Genomic DNA, 16,353 nt, shown 5'->3' with positions numbered 1-16,353 from the left:
TGGGAGTCAGGGGGCCTCAAGGTTAGCCCTGCAGCTGTCTATGAATAGCTGTAAGTTCCTGAACAAATAACTTTCTCCTTGGACTCAGTTTTCTCATCTATAAACAAGATAGCTCTAAAATTTTTTATTAGAATACTTTTAGATACTAGGGTTTAACATAAGATTTCACTTGAAAAATAAACACATAAAAGTTGTATTCTATTAGTACAAGCATATTTCATAAATTCAAGTTTATAATGCGAAACAGTGACCATAATTTATGCTGTTTTGATACCTAAGAAATGAAATCTGAGACTATTAATGGCAGTTTTTATCTATTTGGCCCATTGATGCATCTTTTTCTGAAAGCACAAAACCATCCACCTAATTTTTTCAAGTGCTAAGGGATTTGATCTCTGATTAATCATGGCAATAAAGAAAACCCATCTGAACTGGTTTAAGCAAAATGTGTGAAGAGTATTAGGTAGGCCAAAGAAACTCCAGGTTGGATAGAGAATGGGGCCTAAGCTTGCACAGACAGAACAATACCCAAATGCCTTCTGGAATGCCTTTAATTGCCATTTTACCTCTACCAAGCACTGGCGGTGTGGAGGCTGAGTACTACTTGGAGAACTTCTGGCACTGATGTCCATGGAAGCTCACATCAGAGCTTTTTGCCATCTACCCACTCCAGGAATGAATTCAACCAGTGCCTGCTTCCTCACATTTTATACTATGAATGAAAGTCTTGCCAAGGTAGCAACTAATGGGCAGGCCTACGGCCCATGCCTATGTCCTAGTTTCAAGGGAGACTGGAAAAATTGAGTTCTGGCTTCTACTTTGGGGAGATGACATGCATAATATGGGGAGTTCCCCAAATATAAGAGATATACCCAAAGTTCATGGTTGGCCACCAATTGGACTCATGTCCCCTGAAGTCCTGATTTCTTTCCTCTGGAAAATGGGATGAATATTCCATATTATGAATTTACTTTAAAAATTATAGTTTGATTAATTCAGCAAAACTTGAGTGATTATAAAGATTTAAAAAGTGATTGCCTTTTAAAAAGTGTATTTGTCTTTTATTCTGAATGCCATGGGAAGCCAATGCAAGGTTTTGATCAAGAAATAAAATAATTTGGCTTATAGTTTAAAAGAATAACTCTTCATGCTATGTGGAAAGAAGATTTATATTGGGAGGGGGTGCTGTTGAAGCTTGGGGTCTGTTAAGAGTCTATTGTAATAATGTATGGGAGCTTTGGCTAGAATGATATTTGGAAGGTCACAAGAATAGGTCAAAATGAAGATGTATTTTGAGATGGGAATTTATAGGATTTGCTGATAACATGAATATGGAGTATATAGAAAAATAGAGGCATCAAAATTATTCTGAGGTTTTGGCTTGATCAACTGAGTTGTCACATTTTTGGAAGAGGGTGGGGCAGGTTTGGTGTTGTGATGGTGGTGGGGAATTAGTTCATTTTCGGAACTGTTAAATTTGAGGTAATTCTTACACATGCAAGTGAAGATATCAAGTAGCGAGTTGGATGCCAGCAGTGCAGAGGAGAGGACCAGGCTGGAATAAATGAGAAACACCGGATGTAGGTGGTATACAACTCCATGGGCTAGATGGAATCAAGTGGAGGGTGTGTGTGGAGAGAGAAGAGCAATGTTCAGAGAGCGGACACCTGGGTTCCTCCAACTCTATGTCACTAAAACCCAAGAAGAGAGTTATTATGCTTGTGAGAAAAGACACAGAGCGTGAGAGACCCTGTGAGTGGTCAGCCACTGCCACAGTGGTCTAGCTTGTCTGTTTGGCACATGGACTCCCCAGATACCCTTTTCCTGTGCCTGCTGTGTGGTTGTCCTAGCATCAGCATCTCAGTGGAATGGTAGCAGTGAGCTTGGTGTTATAGTGTAACTCTGATCATCACAGGTATTATGATTTTTTTAGTTGGGTAACTAGTGAGTTGTGTTAGTTGGTAACCTCCCATGTTTTTGGTGTATGGCAGGGTTAATTTATTTTGGAAGAGTTGTGATGTTCAGGATCTACCTTCTGACATGTATTGTAGATCCTTACCTGTCCTGTCATTAGTTGACCCAGAAGCAAGAGGGTGGAAGATAGAAGTAGCTCTGGTTAAGCTTGACCCTCGGCCTGGGAGTAATATAGGCTCAGCCCAATCTTCTTATGATGGTACCTCAAACCTCCATAGCAGTGCTCTTCTCCTTCCTCATTTTTTCCTGTGTCCAAAGTCCTTCCCGGGCAGTCTTTACTTAGAGTCCTTCATGAGGACATTTATAAAAGGTGTGCTACCTCCTGGGTACCTTAAGAATATTTATTATTTCATTTAATTGAGAATCATCATAGCAATCCTATGATATACGTTTTCTTTAGTTCTTACTATCCCCAGTTTATAGATGAAAAAACTGAGACTCAGGTGGATCTTGCATCAAGTAAATGGCAGAACCAAGAACCAGGTACAGGCCTGTTTGACTCCAAAGCCCGTGTTCATCTTGCTTTATTGCACTAACACATTCAGTGCAGACATGCAACAAAACTGTTAGCGGTTGCTGGTGAGGACTAAGTAGGTTTTCCCAGGAAAAATGCAGGTGGGGCTGATAAAAAACAAACAAACAAGCAAACAAAAGCTGGATTTCTTTAACAAAAAAAATTTATTTACATATTTATTTTTAGAGAGAGAGAGTGTGTGAACAGGGGGAGGGGCAGAGGGAGAAATCTTTCGCATAAACTACCTGCTAAGCAAGGAGCCCGAGGACATGAGGCTTGATCCCACAACCCATGAAACCATGACCTGGGCCCAAACCAAGAGTCAGACCTTAACTGACTGAGCCATCCAGGTGCCCAGCTGGATTTCTTTAGTAGGAATATCTTTGCAAAAATAGTGAGTGGGAATAAAGGCAGATGAAAACTCCAGTTGTGATTGTCTTCACACACCAACCAAGTTGGCTGAATTCACATTGGAAGAAAGAGGTAAATAGTATACATTGTCATCCATGTCACCAAACCAAACACCTGGGATGGAATTTTTTACTTTCTGGGTGATTGTTAATGCACTGTGAAGTCACGGTGTTTAGTCTCAGGCAGTGTTGGTAGCGGGTGGCTGAAAGGGACGAGGTATTTCGATCAAGGAAACCTGAGGTCTTCAGGCAGAAGTACCCCCCAAACCAATCATTTTGCATTCCCAATGTCTATCTCATCTTCCCCCTTTTTCTCCCATTGAAATGTGACCTTGGCCTCTGTCTCTGAACCAGCCAGCCTTTGAGCAGATGCAGCTTTATGGCTTTGGTTGAGAACTCCAGATACAAAAGCTTACACAAGTTTTAAGAATGAGCTGTGATAACTACTAAAGAAAGCTCTTGCTGGAGGAGCCACAAAGCCAGGAACAAATCTCCAGGCCATGTAATCACAAGGGGTTTATGCAAACCTCTTAAAGGAGGTTTACACAAATACACATCCAATTTCGTCTTTAGAAAGGGCTGTTCCTTTCCAATGAGTCAGTATTTAACAGAGCTTGGCAAAGCATGAGCCTGTCAGCTGGAAGAAGATGAGGTTTTAAAACTCGACCTATTCTTTAAAGGAGAAAATAACCCTTAAGCTGCATTAACATGGCCTACCACGAGCAGCAGGGATGGGGATTCTGTTATCAAGGCGTCCTCTAGGCTGGCGTTTCCTTTCCAGGCTGCGGCAGCCTTGCTTGCCTGCACCTGCCTTGTTATCAGCCTCCTGCAGAGGAGACTTGCCTTTGTGTGTGCTGTCTCTGGGTATGTATCTGTGAGCAAGGCTTGGCTTTCTGGGCTTTAATTTTGAATGAGATGGGAAACACACTCAGCACAGCCTCTGCCTCCTGTGTCTATGTCGTGGGGCAAAGTTCACGCTCATGTTCGCATCTCGGGAGAATGAATGGGCTGCACTGGGTGTAGACATGATGGGATTGTGCTGCAACATCCTTTTTTTGAGCACTGAAATACTGGCCTTTTGGGGTAGTATCATATTAGTTTATTGGTATTTTTACAAATCTGAAATCTGAATCATTTATCTTGAGATCAAGATCAAAGACTCAACTTTTTCAAGGCATGTGAAAAGACACATTGCCAGACAGTTTCCCAGCCTGGCCAGGACTGCATGGCTCACATCCCCAGGAAGCCCACAGGTTGTGTATCACAAAGCTTCTATTGAAGGAATGATTCTTCTGTGCTTTCCCAAATGGGTCGAACGTGAACTGAAAGTGATGCAGGGAGTCCCATGCTCACTGGGATCTCCGTTGGTAGATGGTAGCATTGAAGGAAACAGACACGAATCCAGAATGGCTCATCTGAAACCCAAACTATGCTCTCAACAAAAACCTTGTGGGGACTGCCCCTCCTTGCCCCCTCCCCGCAAATATTTTTAAAAAGATCTCTAAAGTCATCAAACAAGAGATGGGATTGTCTGAGTGGCATCACATGAATGTATTTGAAATTATGGTATAACCCCATCTTTTCATCATTCTCTTTTCCCCCTCCCTTGTTCCCCTCTTCTCTGTTCTCTTTTCTGTCTTGCCTCCCCACTTCATTCCTTGCCCTTCTTGGTTCCAGTTGTCCCCCAGAAGGAAGTAACTAGACCCTCCTAGCAGAGGACAGCTGGGAGGGTTGGTGGAAAACCAGGGAGGACAGATGGGGAAGGGGCACAGGGCAGCTAGTTGCTGGCTTTCACTGCACAGGGCTTCTCTATGGAGGGTCCCAGCAGAGCCCTGGGGTGCCACAGTTCTGGTCTTCAACACTGGCTGCATGGATGGGGACCGTGTGTGTGGTTCCATGGACTGGTTGTCACCAGTCAGAGGACGGATCTGTGGGAGCAGCTGGGGAGTCATGAGGGGCACAAGCAGAGGGACAGGGCACACAGAATGCAAAAAGGGCTGGTACATGCCATTTTTTTGTGATGGGCACGTACCTCTCCCCGTGTGGCTGCATCCAAGGTGGGACCCAGTGGCTCATGCTACATTCAAAAAGTTTTGAAACCACTGAGAAGTTTTAAGCAGGGAAAGCTGATGCTCTGTAGCCCTCTAGGTGAGGGAGAGGACAGTTGTAATTTCGAGTTCCTTTCCTACGGGTAAGCTCCCTTGGTTGTAAGGATGCTCAATGAAGGCAATAAAAATACTTCACATTGTTGTTTATTCTCAGCTTCTTGGACTGACCTGCTTCCATGATGGAAGAAAACCATGGTGTTAACACCATGTCTGTTGAGTAGTGTAGATGCTCAATAAATACTTGATGATGGTTCATGTTCCATGGAAATTTTATTTGCTATGAAAGCTAGTAATCCCATGGCCCAGTCTCTCGGGAGTCTGCAGGATGTGTGAAATTGATCTGGTGATGATTCTATGTTAGAGCTCATTCAGTTTTAGAACTGAAGGGACCTCTGACGCCACCTGGCACAGAGGAGGAGAAACGACTTGCCCAATGGCCCCCAGAGAGTTTTTGGTAGAGAAAGGAATGGTTCCTTGACTTACTGGGCAAAACTTCCCATATAACATTTGCATAAAGCAGGAGGGTGGGACCAGTGGTGGGTTATTTCCACAACCCTGAGAGCTAACTTAAGGAGCTCTCTGACCTCAGCTTGCTCTTAATTATTCCCCATTACTGCATCGGATATAGCCTTCCTCACCCCATTTCCCTTACTGCTGTCGCTGTTGGTTGGAAACCCTCTCAGGAGCTTCCCAGGCATAATCTGAAGCCAGGCCCCCTACGAGGAGGGCAGGGAGAGCTGGAACCAAGAGACACACCAGGTTGGTAGGTGGCAGTTTTAATAAGCAAAGGGAACTTACATGTGAGGCTTGCCTTGGACAGGAGCCAGACGAATGGATCCCTGCCCCCGCCCACCCACCAAATCTTAAAAGGTGATAAAGAGGTCCTAACTGGGTCCAGTCACGTATGCCAGGCAGATGTTCTCAGCACCATGTTACTGTCTCAAGGCTGTGTCCTTGCAGCAGCTTGTGGGAGCAGGAAAGGGAAGCTGAACCTACATTCCAAGGACAGAGGGAGGTGGGAAGGAGCCTCCAAATGCCCCAGTCCAGCTCATCGGTCAGGTAGGGGTCACATTTTTTTGATGATGTTCCCACACAGTCATCTCCCTGGCCCTACGGGTTAGAGGTGAGAAGGTCTCTCTACTTCAGATGCTTGGGCCCAGGCATGGCTACATGTCCTTCTCCTTATGTCCTTAGCATGGCTGAAGAACGCTGGGGATGGGAGTTTAAATGAGATTTCACTAAAGGAAGGGGGTGGGAGGGATGGGGGATAGGCTTGCCTCTTTCCAGATAGATCAACATCATTAGAAGTCAGGTTTTCCTACAGCCCCCATCTCACAACAACCTGGTGGGACATTCAAGCCAGAAACACAAATTTACAGCAGCTGTGGGGGTGGGGTGGGTGAACTGCCTTTTTCTTTTTTTTTTTAAACAGAGACCATCCCTTACTTCCTCTTCCCCCTCTATCCTGTGTTTATTTCCTGCAGATTTCTCTCCCTTTACACAAGAGGGCGCTGGAGCCCACGGTACCGCGCCCTTGGCTTGGAGACGAAGATCCAGGGAAAGGCTGAAAAGCGGCTTGGGTGTGTTCCAGGTGATGGCACCTGCCCTGCGAGCTCAAGGTTTCAGGTACTCAGTGTGTACCCGTGATGCAGAGACTGGAAGGGAGCATATAAGCCCCAGCTGGCATCCAGGAGCGTGGGGTCCGGGCTCGCCTGTGAGAGAGGCATTGGCCAGCTAGCTTGCAGGGTATCCGACACGGGGTTCCCTGCAGGAAGTGGCTCTGTGAGAACCCACGGAGGGACTCAGGGCCTGTTAGTCCAGAGAAAAGGAGATTGGGGTGATGGGATCTGGCTCTGCGTTTTTGAAGGGCTTTGTCTGGGAGAGAGACTAGGCTTATTTCATGGGGCTCCAGCAGCAGAACTGGGACCTATGAATGATACTGATCAAGAAGGAGATTTCACTTGACCACAGGAAGAACTTTGTAGGTGTGGAAGGCAGCATGGTTCAGGCAATAAGCATGGGCTGTAGAGGAAGCCCTGAGCTCACCTGGCCGGCTGTTACTAACTCTGTGATTTGGACGAGTCGCTTACCCACTTAGCCTCAGTCCTCTTCTCTGTAAAATGGGGTTAATGATATCTATCTTGCAGGGTTGTGGAGAATCAATAATTTGGAGAAAGAATTCAGCATAGTGCCTAGCATTTCTTCCTTCCTCCCTCCCTCCCTTCCTTCCTTTTTTAGCTCAATTTTTTGACAAAAGATCATAGTAGCTAACCTTGAATGCTTATTCCGTGAAAGGCATTGAGTCATCTCCCATTCATGATCTCTGAGTCCTCAAACAACCTGATGAGGCAAGCGTCCCTACTCTTATTTTACAAAAGAGACAAGTGGGGTTTGGAGAGGATAAGAGATTGGCGCATGGTCTCAAGCCCGTGAAGTTGCTACGCTGAAACCCTCAGCCAGGTCTGTCTTCGGAGCTGCGCTCCTGCCAGGACACCATGCTGCCTGCCTGTGTCAATGTGGGGTCTTCCCCCAGAGGGCCCCTGGGTCTGGCGAGCTGTTGGCGGGTTTATCTATCACACACAATGACGCAGGGGCACATATGTTGTTCTGGCAAAGGCGAGGCGCATTTTCCAATGTCGGTCGAAGCAGAGGATGAATAATACAGGGAGAGGGATCAACAGAAGGGGCAAGAGGAGGCCAGAACCGCATCAATTCCCCTGCCCCCAACAGGGGCAGCAGAAGGTGCAGTTGGCGGGTCCCCGGAGTGGAGCCGCCAGCCCAATCATCTTGCCGCTGGGTTTTGCCCAGCTTTCCCTCTCCATTCTTTCTCGTTTTTGACACTTGTGATTATTACCAATCCTGGTGGCGCTGACGCCTGGGAGTGCAATGGTTACCATGGCATGCTTAATAGTGAGAGCAGATGTTTGGCAGGCTAGCTCCATGCATTCTAAACACACAAGGCGAAAGTCGGTGGAGGGCGTAATTGATTTGCTGGCTGCAGCAGGAAGCCCGCCCGTGCCCGTGCTGGGCCAGGGCACCATATACTTGAACGTCGCACACAGTCTCATCAGGAACTGACCCCTTGCAGGCCCCTCTGGCCTCACATGTTCTCAATTCCCACCTGCTCTCTCCTCTTCTGCCTTGCTCAACACCTGCAGCCCCCCACACAAGCTCGGGTCTGTCTCCTGCCTGGGTCTTCAAACAAACTGTTGCCTCTATCCAGGCCCCCATCCTTCATCACGTGGGCAATGCCCACAAGCCCCTCAGTGTCAGCCTAGACATCACTCTCTGGCATGCCTTCATGAGGTCCCACTTGGCAGGATCACCCGTTCCTGCCCTCTCATAGGACTTGTTGAGGTGCTATAATTGCTCATTTGTTTACCTTCCCCATAGAAGGCAGGTGTCTTGAGTGCAGAGACCGTATTTACAGGAATGATTTTGACTATAATTCATAAAATTACATGAAATAAAAACTTCCATCCTTTATCTTTCAGTATCACATTTCTTGCAAAATACATCACAGTTGGTCGTGACAGCAGGTACCCGTCTTCCCCCGCAAACAGAGTTATTGTTATCTGCGTACAAAGTACACTCTCCTACCTCTGAGCCTCTGTTGGCGGCATTGCCTCCATCCAGAAATGTGGTGTCCTTCTCTCATTCACCTGTGCCTTTTCAAATCCTGTTCCTCAATCAAGACAGCTCTCAACTGCTGTTTCATCTTTTCCAATATACCCTCCCCCAAGCAAATGTGATCGCCTCTCAACCACAGACCCCTTTCTAACACCCCCGCTTCCACCACACACTAAGCCCACAACATACTGTGTGCATCTCTTTCAGTATCTGTGACTTTAAAGGATTCAGTCAAGGGCAGTGGAGAGCCCAGGCTCTGGCCTCAGGCTCGAGTTACTTGTTTTTTTTTTTTTTCTTTTTTAAAGATTTTATTTATTTATTTGAGAGAGAGAGAATGAGAGAGAGAGAGCACATGAGAGGGGGGAGGGTCAGAGGGAGAAGCAGGCTCCCTGCTGAGCAGGGAGCCCGATGCGGGACTCGATCCCAGGACTCCAGGATCATGGCCTGAGCCGAAGGCAGCCGCTCAACCAACTGAGCCACCCAGGCGCCCCTCGAGTTACTTGTTATGTCTAACTTTGGACAGGTTGAAATGACCTCCCAGCTTCATGTCCCCCTTTGTTAAGATGAATATAATCACACCTATTTCACTGGGTAGTCGTGTGGATTAAATGAGATACTGAAGAGAAAATATGTAGCTCAGTGTGTGGAACACAATAAGAACTCATTAAATGGGGGAGGGCGCCTGGGTGGCTCAGTCGGTTAAGCATCCAACTCTTGATTTTGGTTCAGGTCATGATCTCAGGGTCGTAAGATTGAGCCCTGTATTGGGCTCTGTGCTGAGCCTGGAGCCTGCTTAAGATTCTCTCTCTCTCTCCCTCTGCCCCTTCCCCCATGCTGCTCCTGCGCATTCTCTCTCTCTCTCTCTCTCTCAAAAAAAGAAAAACCCCTTAAATAGTTGCTATTGTTAACTCACTATTTACGTATTTGCTTAAAGCCACCAAGGGGCGTGCCCTCCTTGAGGTCAGGTGCTATAATACCTCTGTACACCCTGCAGCCTGATCCAAGCTCATGGCTGGGTGAGTGGAGCAAACTTACCCACCCTGCAGACCTCTACTTTCCTTGTCTGTAAATTGGGGTTATGAGATCATCAAGAGCACTAAATATCTGAGTCCTTTTTAAACTGTAAAGCTCAGAAGCAATTTGAGTCAACTTAAAAGAGTAGTCTGAGAGGAAATGCATGGAGCAAAGGCATATTGATTTCTGCTTCACTTTGAAGACGTTGGGGCTGAGGCTAGTTGGTAGCTGATTGTTGCCCTGGTAACACAGGTGGTTTGCGTTCATCTCGCCCAGCCAGTTCTGAATCAGGTAAGGAAGAGGCAGAGAAAGGAGAGGAGTGTGTGTGTTTGTATTTGTGTATGTGTTTGTAAGTGTATGTGTGCATTCATGTGTGTGTGTGTGTTTATGTGTTTTCTGGAGGGAAATGGCAGAGAGAGAGAGAGAAGGTTTTCTGGGGACAGAACCACTGAGAATTTGCCTGGAGGAAAAAAAGACACTTTGGTTTTGACATTATTTTCCAATAACCACAACTAAGAGTAAAGAAACTACCGGCTTTATGATAGTGACTCAAATATCAAATTACTGAAGAAGAGTCAGAAAGCTTTTCCAAATGGTTTAATGTAGGGTATTGACAAAAGTGAACATTTGTGAAGGTCACTGAGCTGGCCCCCAGCTCGGTGGTAGGATGGGGAGGATTGTGTCATTTCTGCTATACCAAAGTGTTCACAGCCTTCCCCCACCCCTACTTGAATAAAAATTCTTTGATTTTAAAAACTGCTTCAAAAGAATATAGCCTGGCCATGGTCTCAAATTATGAAGTGGATTTTTTATGTCAAGTTTTCAACATTTGGCATTTCCACCTGTTTTGGAAAGTTACAGGTGATACATAGTCCTTCCCCACTAATGCAGTGCTCTCTCAGTTCTGTGCTTATGTGCATGGACCTCAGGTGCTTCTGAGCACAATGTGGGCTAGAGTTAGCTTCTTCTGACAACATTACTTCACCGCGTCATGTGAGAGCTACGAACGATGTCTCTGGATTATTGCCTCTCTCTACTTTAAAGACTTCTCTGGCTCCCACCATGGCATGATAGGCCCACACAACTCTGAGGTCCAGAGAGCTGGATTCTAAATCTGGATTTGTCAGATCTGTCACACCAGATTTGTTTCACCTTTGTTACACCAAGAATGTATTTTCTCCACCCTGGGCCTCAGCTTCTCATCTGGAGAACATCAGGTGATCATACAGTTTTTCTTCATTAGTCTGTTGATACAGTGAATTGCATTGATTGGTTTTTGATTGTTGGACCAGCCTTGAATTCCCAGGGTAAACCTCATTTGGTATTATAGTTTTCATGTATTGTTGCTTCATTTGCTAATATTTTGTTCGGAATTTTTGAGTCTATGTTCGTGGAGGATATTGGTCTGTAGATTTCTTTGCTTGTTATGTCTTTGGTTTGGTATCTGGCTAATTTAAAAAATGAATTGGACAGTGTTGCCTCCTATTCTATATTCTGGAAGAGTTTGTATAGAACTGGTAGTATTTCTTCCTTAAATGTTTGGTAGAATTTTTCAGTAGACTCCATCACTTTGAAGGTTTTTCATGTTCTAGGCAGCTACAGGATAAGTGAGGGTGCTTCCTGGGGTAGGTTTGGAGGGGTGGCCCACCTCAGGCCCTCTAGAAACTCCCTGTGAATAGAGAAATAGGGGAACCACTTTCCTCTAAACCATGCAAGAAGGCCCCTCTTCTTAAGTCACTTCTGTTGCTATCTCACCAACTTGTAGGCCACGTTCTTCCCAGAATGATTTTGAGTCTTTGGGAGACAGCATGGTGTGGTGGAAAAAGCTCAAGTCCTTGGCCCTGGCATGTGCCAGTCACGTGACTGCAGGCCCACACTCCTGAACCTCTCAGAGCCTCGGTTCCTGTAGCCTATAACTGGGCACGGCAAATTTTAGCTGACCAGGCTATTGTGAAGATTGAAGGAGGTGATACTTAAAAATGTCTGGCAGAGTAGATTTCAGTGAGTGCTAGCCTCCTTCCTGAGGAAATAGGAACACCCTGTCCCATTTTACTCAGGCCGTGGGACCCATCTGGATAAAAAGCCTGGTTACTCACCTCTGAATCTGGGAGAGAGATTTTCTTTTTTAAGGGAGTCAGAAATGCAAAGACAGACCTTATTTTTATTTATTTATTTATTTATTTATTTATTTATTTATTTATTTATTTATTGCCATCTGTTCAACAAGATGAATGAGTTTACCTTGAAAATAGTCACATTACAAAATGATTGCTGGATGGGAACAATTTGTTATAATGCTCCAATTCCAACTGCTTCTTTCCCAGTGGGGAGAATGCCCTCTTCAGTTACTGAGGCTCCAGAGCATTGCTTCCTAATGGGAAATGGAGAGCAGGCAGCTATTCAAATTCTAACTAGAGCCTAGAAGGATGGTTCCTTTTGATAAAAAAAAAAAAAAAAAAAGTCATGAGTCAGCTGCTTAGGAAAATGCCTCACTGATGATATTAGTACATAGAAGCAATTTCATCAGTCTGGGAAGTGCATTTTCAAGAGGCAAGATTGGCAGGGTAGAAAGGACAGAATATTAATGAAGCTGTCAGAGGGGACGATAGTGCTGTTTGGGTTCTGGGCAGCAGAGGGAGCTGTTGTTCCCCAATCCTGAAATACATACTTGGCAGGAAGGTGACCATCTTGGAGTGGGGAGAATTCTGACCTCTCCTTGTTGGCTGTCGTAGAGTTCCACGATTTACTTAGGAAAATTGCATTTGGATGGCTCTTAGACTTCACTAGGAAGAACCAGAGGGCAAAGGATGGTTAGTTACAATATTAGCTAACACTCTGCGTAAAATTTGCTGAGTCTGGCCCTGTTCTAAGTACTTCATGTACATTAACCCATTAAATTCTCACAACAGCAGTATGAGGTAAGTAATAATATTACTAAGCCCATTTGGGGATGAGGAAACTGAGGCAGAGGGAGGGTAAATGACTTCTCCAAGGTTACACAGCTAATAATTGTCTATAATCTTAGCCATTAATAACAAGTTGCATTTGCACTTTTGATTTTATTTGATCTTACAGACAGCTCTATAAGATAAGTACATTTTATTACCATTACTTTATTAGTGGAGAATCTGAGGCCAAGAGAGAGACAGACAGAGACAGACTGAGAGGATAAGGGAGAATGAACTTTGTAGACTTTGGGCTTGGAGAATTCAACAGATACTTTCAGTGCTAATATTCTAGGCTCCCTATAATTGGCCAATAACACAGAAAAAGAGTCGGAGAGCCGGACTCTGTTCCAAGCCTAATTGTAAGTTCACAGCTTCTTGCTGCTACCCTGTTTCCCACACACCTCCCTCCCCTGTGCTGGGCTCTGTGGGTGTGATGGGTCAAGAGGTGCAGAAGTCTAGGCTCTGAGCTGGCACCTGCCCTGGACTATGTTGACCTCTCCCCTACTTGAGTTTCTCAGCCACTGGATCTGGAAACATGGGGTGGAATTTTAGCTCTCTCAGTTGGTAGCCTGGTGACTTTGACCTGGGGTTTCTCTAATCAATCTGGGGAAGTGTGTTTTCAGGAGGCAAGACTGAAAGACAGAAGAAACAAAACTATCATTTCCATCACTACACGAGAGAGGAGAAGGGAAGTCCTTGCCCCTCTGAGGGTTACTTTCAGTAAAACAGGTATTTGTACCACACAGTGGTGACTCTTATGGTCAAAAGTCTCTTTTCGGGCTGACATTCTATGAAACCACAAGTTTATGTGAAGCCTGAAGTGTATTATTAAATCTTCATATGATGGCAGGAGACCTCAACCCAAAGGAACGATTCTAATGCAAGATTCTTCACCTTGGCACTATTGATATTTTGGGTTGGATAATACCTTGTTGTGGGGGGTGTCCACAACAGAGGGTAGCCCTCTGCCCGCGGGATACCAGTGGCACCATAACCTCCCTGAGTTGAGTCGGTTGTACCACAACCAAAATACCACCCCTAATAGTGGGAATGTCCACACTGTGGTAGACAAGGAGGACAGATGCTTTAGGTTGATGATGATGATGAATAACACTTTTGTACTGGCTACCCTGTCCCATGCCCTGTTTTACACAGTCACACATGTAGTCACGGTCTCTTTTCATCTTCATGACCTCCCTGTGAGTTGGTATTGTTCTATAGAAGAGGAAACTGAGGTACAGAGAGCTTATATAACTTGATCAAGGTCACATAAAGCTCATAAGTAGTCAGCTGAGACTGTATACTCCAGTGTTTACACCATCTGCTTTCCTCGAGGTAGTCTAGATGGCAAGACTCAATGTGTGGGCCACAGACTGGTGCTGGCCAATAGACTGTTTGCTTAAGTCTCTGTTGGAGTAAATCATCTGCATCACTAAGCACACCGTTTAGTTCAACTAATGTTTTTTTGTAGCCAGACTTTCTCAATGAAGGAAGGATTGCATAGATTTATACACTGACGCAAGATCCTTATCTTATTGCAGGCAAACATTTTGTTGCAAGCAGGCACAGAAATGAAAATGTCATCTAATACTTGCATAGAATTTTACCATTGACAAATTGTACTCCCTTCTATAATCTTACATGCTCCTTATAGATGTGCCTTTCCACACCCTTTGAGGTTCACTGAAGAGGCAACATAGGGTAGATTCACTTTCCAGTTGAGGAGACTAAGGCTTAGGAAATTAAGTGATTTGTTTTTGCTATTAAGATAAGTTTGGGGTCCAAAATATGAGTCCAGGTTTTCTAACTCATAGTTCACTGTTCTAAGATAGGACTGTATTCTGACCATATCAGTAATGACTCTCTTCCTCTCTCCAGCTCCATGTCATTGTAAGGACCTAAAAACGGATTATCTTTCCTTCATTGGATACTCTTCTATTATAATATGACATGGTTATCCAAAGAAACAGCATCATAATTCTTTGGTCAATGTACTTTCCATTCAAAAAGCACAGTGCTCCCCTGAATCGCTGGCATTATGGAAAGAGTCTGAGTTTTGGACTCAGTCCTAACTCCCTTATTTACAAATTATGTAATTTTAGGCACTTTTTAAAGCCCCTCAGACCCTCAGTTCCCTCATGTGTCAGATGGACATAATCACATTTACCTGTTGAATTGTTGTAGTGGTCAAATTACATGTGTGTAGTGCCTACGGTGCCTATAAGGTCAAGTTCGTGGTGGGAGTGAGGTCAGTGTGACTTTTCTCTCCTTCCTTTTATCTAGCATGTTTTTTGGTCCACTTCCAGATCTCTAAAACTGTCTCCTAACAAAGTAACTAATAACGGTGGAAACTAATCTTTATCACTAATGCACAATCCACCTGGGAGAAAACCATTCCTTCTTAAATCAGGACTAATCAACGGGGCCTCAAGACCCAGCGCCATCCTACCCTGAGCTCGTAGGAACAGATGGAAAATGGGCTGGGCAGATGGAAAAACTCCATTTTCCAACAGGAATTATTTATTTGTGAAGTTGGAACCACTTGGAATGAATATTTTGAATTAGGAGGATGAAATATTGTAAGATTCACAACAGGGCCATGAAATTAACTAATGCACTGTGACTACCAGCGTCACTGTGAGGCAGGGAGTAGGAATAATAATGGGGCCTTCAAAAAATGGTTCAAACACATAAATTATTTACTTGTGTGTGCGTCAGTGTCAATGACTCCCTTGAAGCTGTTCTGCTGATGGCATTATCCTTCATGCCCTTCCTAAGAAAGGCTGTTCTTATTGCAAGGTCCTTTGTCTTTGTGATCAGGTTATTATAGAACATGAATATTATAAAATACATAGCTATCACTTTATGAGACCTGTTTAGTGTTAGAGACACTGTGTGTGCTTTCCACACCTTATATCCAGCCTTTATAATGATCTTGCAAAATAGGTGCTTTAAAGCCTTCTGTTTTGCAGATGAAGAACCTTAAATTCAGTGATATTAAGTGACTTAAGTCACACAATCCTATGTAAGAGGTTTTCCTGCCTCTATTCTTGCATCTCAGAGCTTTCCCCCAAATGGCCCCTGAGCAATCGAAGCATTCATCTGATCATACCACAGCCCTTTATGCTTCGTATGGAGTCTTGGCTGGGTGTCAAGGGCCTTCAAGACCTGATTCTACCTTCTCCAGCTTTGTCTCCTCCACTTTCACCTGGAGCATCATGCTTGAAGTGTATGTAACCATAGTTCACAGTTCCCAGAACAGAGGGTAGATTCATGTCTCAGGGGTTTTGTTAATCTTCTTTGGCCCTCCAGGAGAACTCAGCCCTGCCACCCAAGCATGCCACCCCCATCCCCATTTTGACCAGTTGCTTCTCCTTTGCCAGGACTTGGCTCAGTCACAAATACTCTAGGAACCCTTCCCTGACAACAACCATGCTGCTATCACTGGGCTGAGCTGTGTGCCTCTCCACTGTGGCTGAGTACTCCTGGCTTTTCTCTCACACGGCACTTATACTCTGTTTTACCCAACATCTTCAGTGTCTGCCTTTGCTTACAGACTATGAGTCCTGCCTCATTCACCTCTGTATGCCTGTACCCAGCACAGCTCTAAGCACAGGGGTGTTTGTTTTTGTTGAACCGATGAATGAGTAAATGAATGGGTGGATGGATACGAATGACAAATGCTTCCTGCTAAAACATCTATGTGGTATATCTGTGGTTTTCATAATGGCCTCAGACCAACAAATGACTAAGTT

At 44.8% G+C, this 16,353-nt stretch overlaps 1 long non-coding RNA gene across 1 annotated transcript in view; it reads left to right on the top strand.

Moving 5' to 3' along the window:
• Positions 1–6,547: 6,547 nt before the first annotated feature.
• The window catches only part of LOC123858345 (uncharacterized), a 230,154-nt gene continuing 220,348 nt past the window's right edge, over positions 6,548–16,353 (top strand). The window contains exon 1 of the long non-coding RNA XR_010410435.1: positions 6,548–6,632. This is a non-coding gene — a long non-coding RNA (uncharacterized LOC123858345). The remainder of the gene's footprint in view (positions 6,633–16,353) is intronic.

The sequence above is a fragment of the Mirounga angustirostris genome, unplaced genomic scaffold, assembly GCF_029215605.1.
Source record: "Mirounga angustirostris isolate CCGP_5_RB_7025 unplaced genomic scaffold, mMirAng1.0.hap1 SCAF_4, whole genome shotgun sequence".
Taxonomy (NCBI): Eukaryota; Metazoa; Chordata; class Mammalia; order Carnivora; family Phocidae; genus Mirounga; species Mirounga angustirostris.
This window is presented reverse-complemented; position numbering and strand designations above follow the sequence as displayed.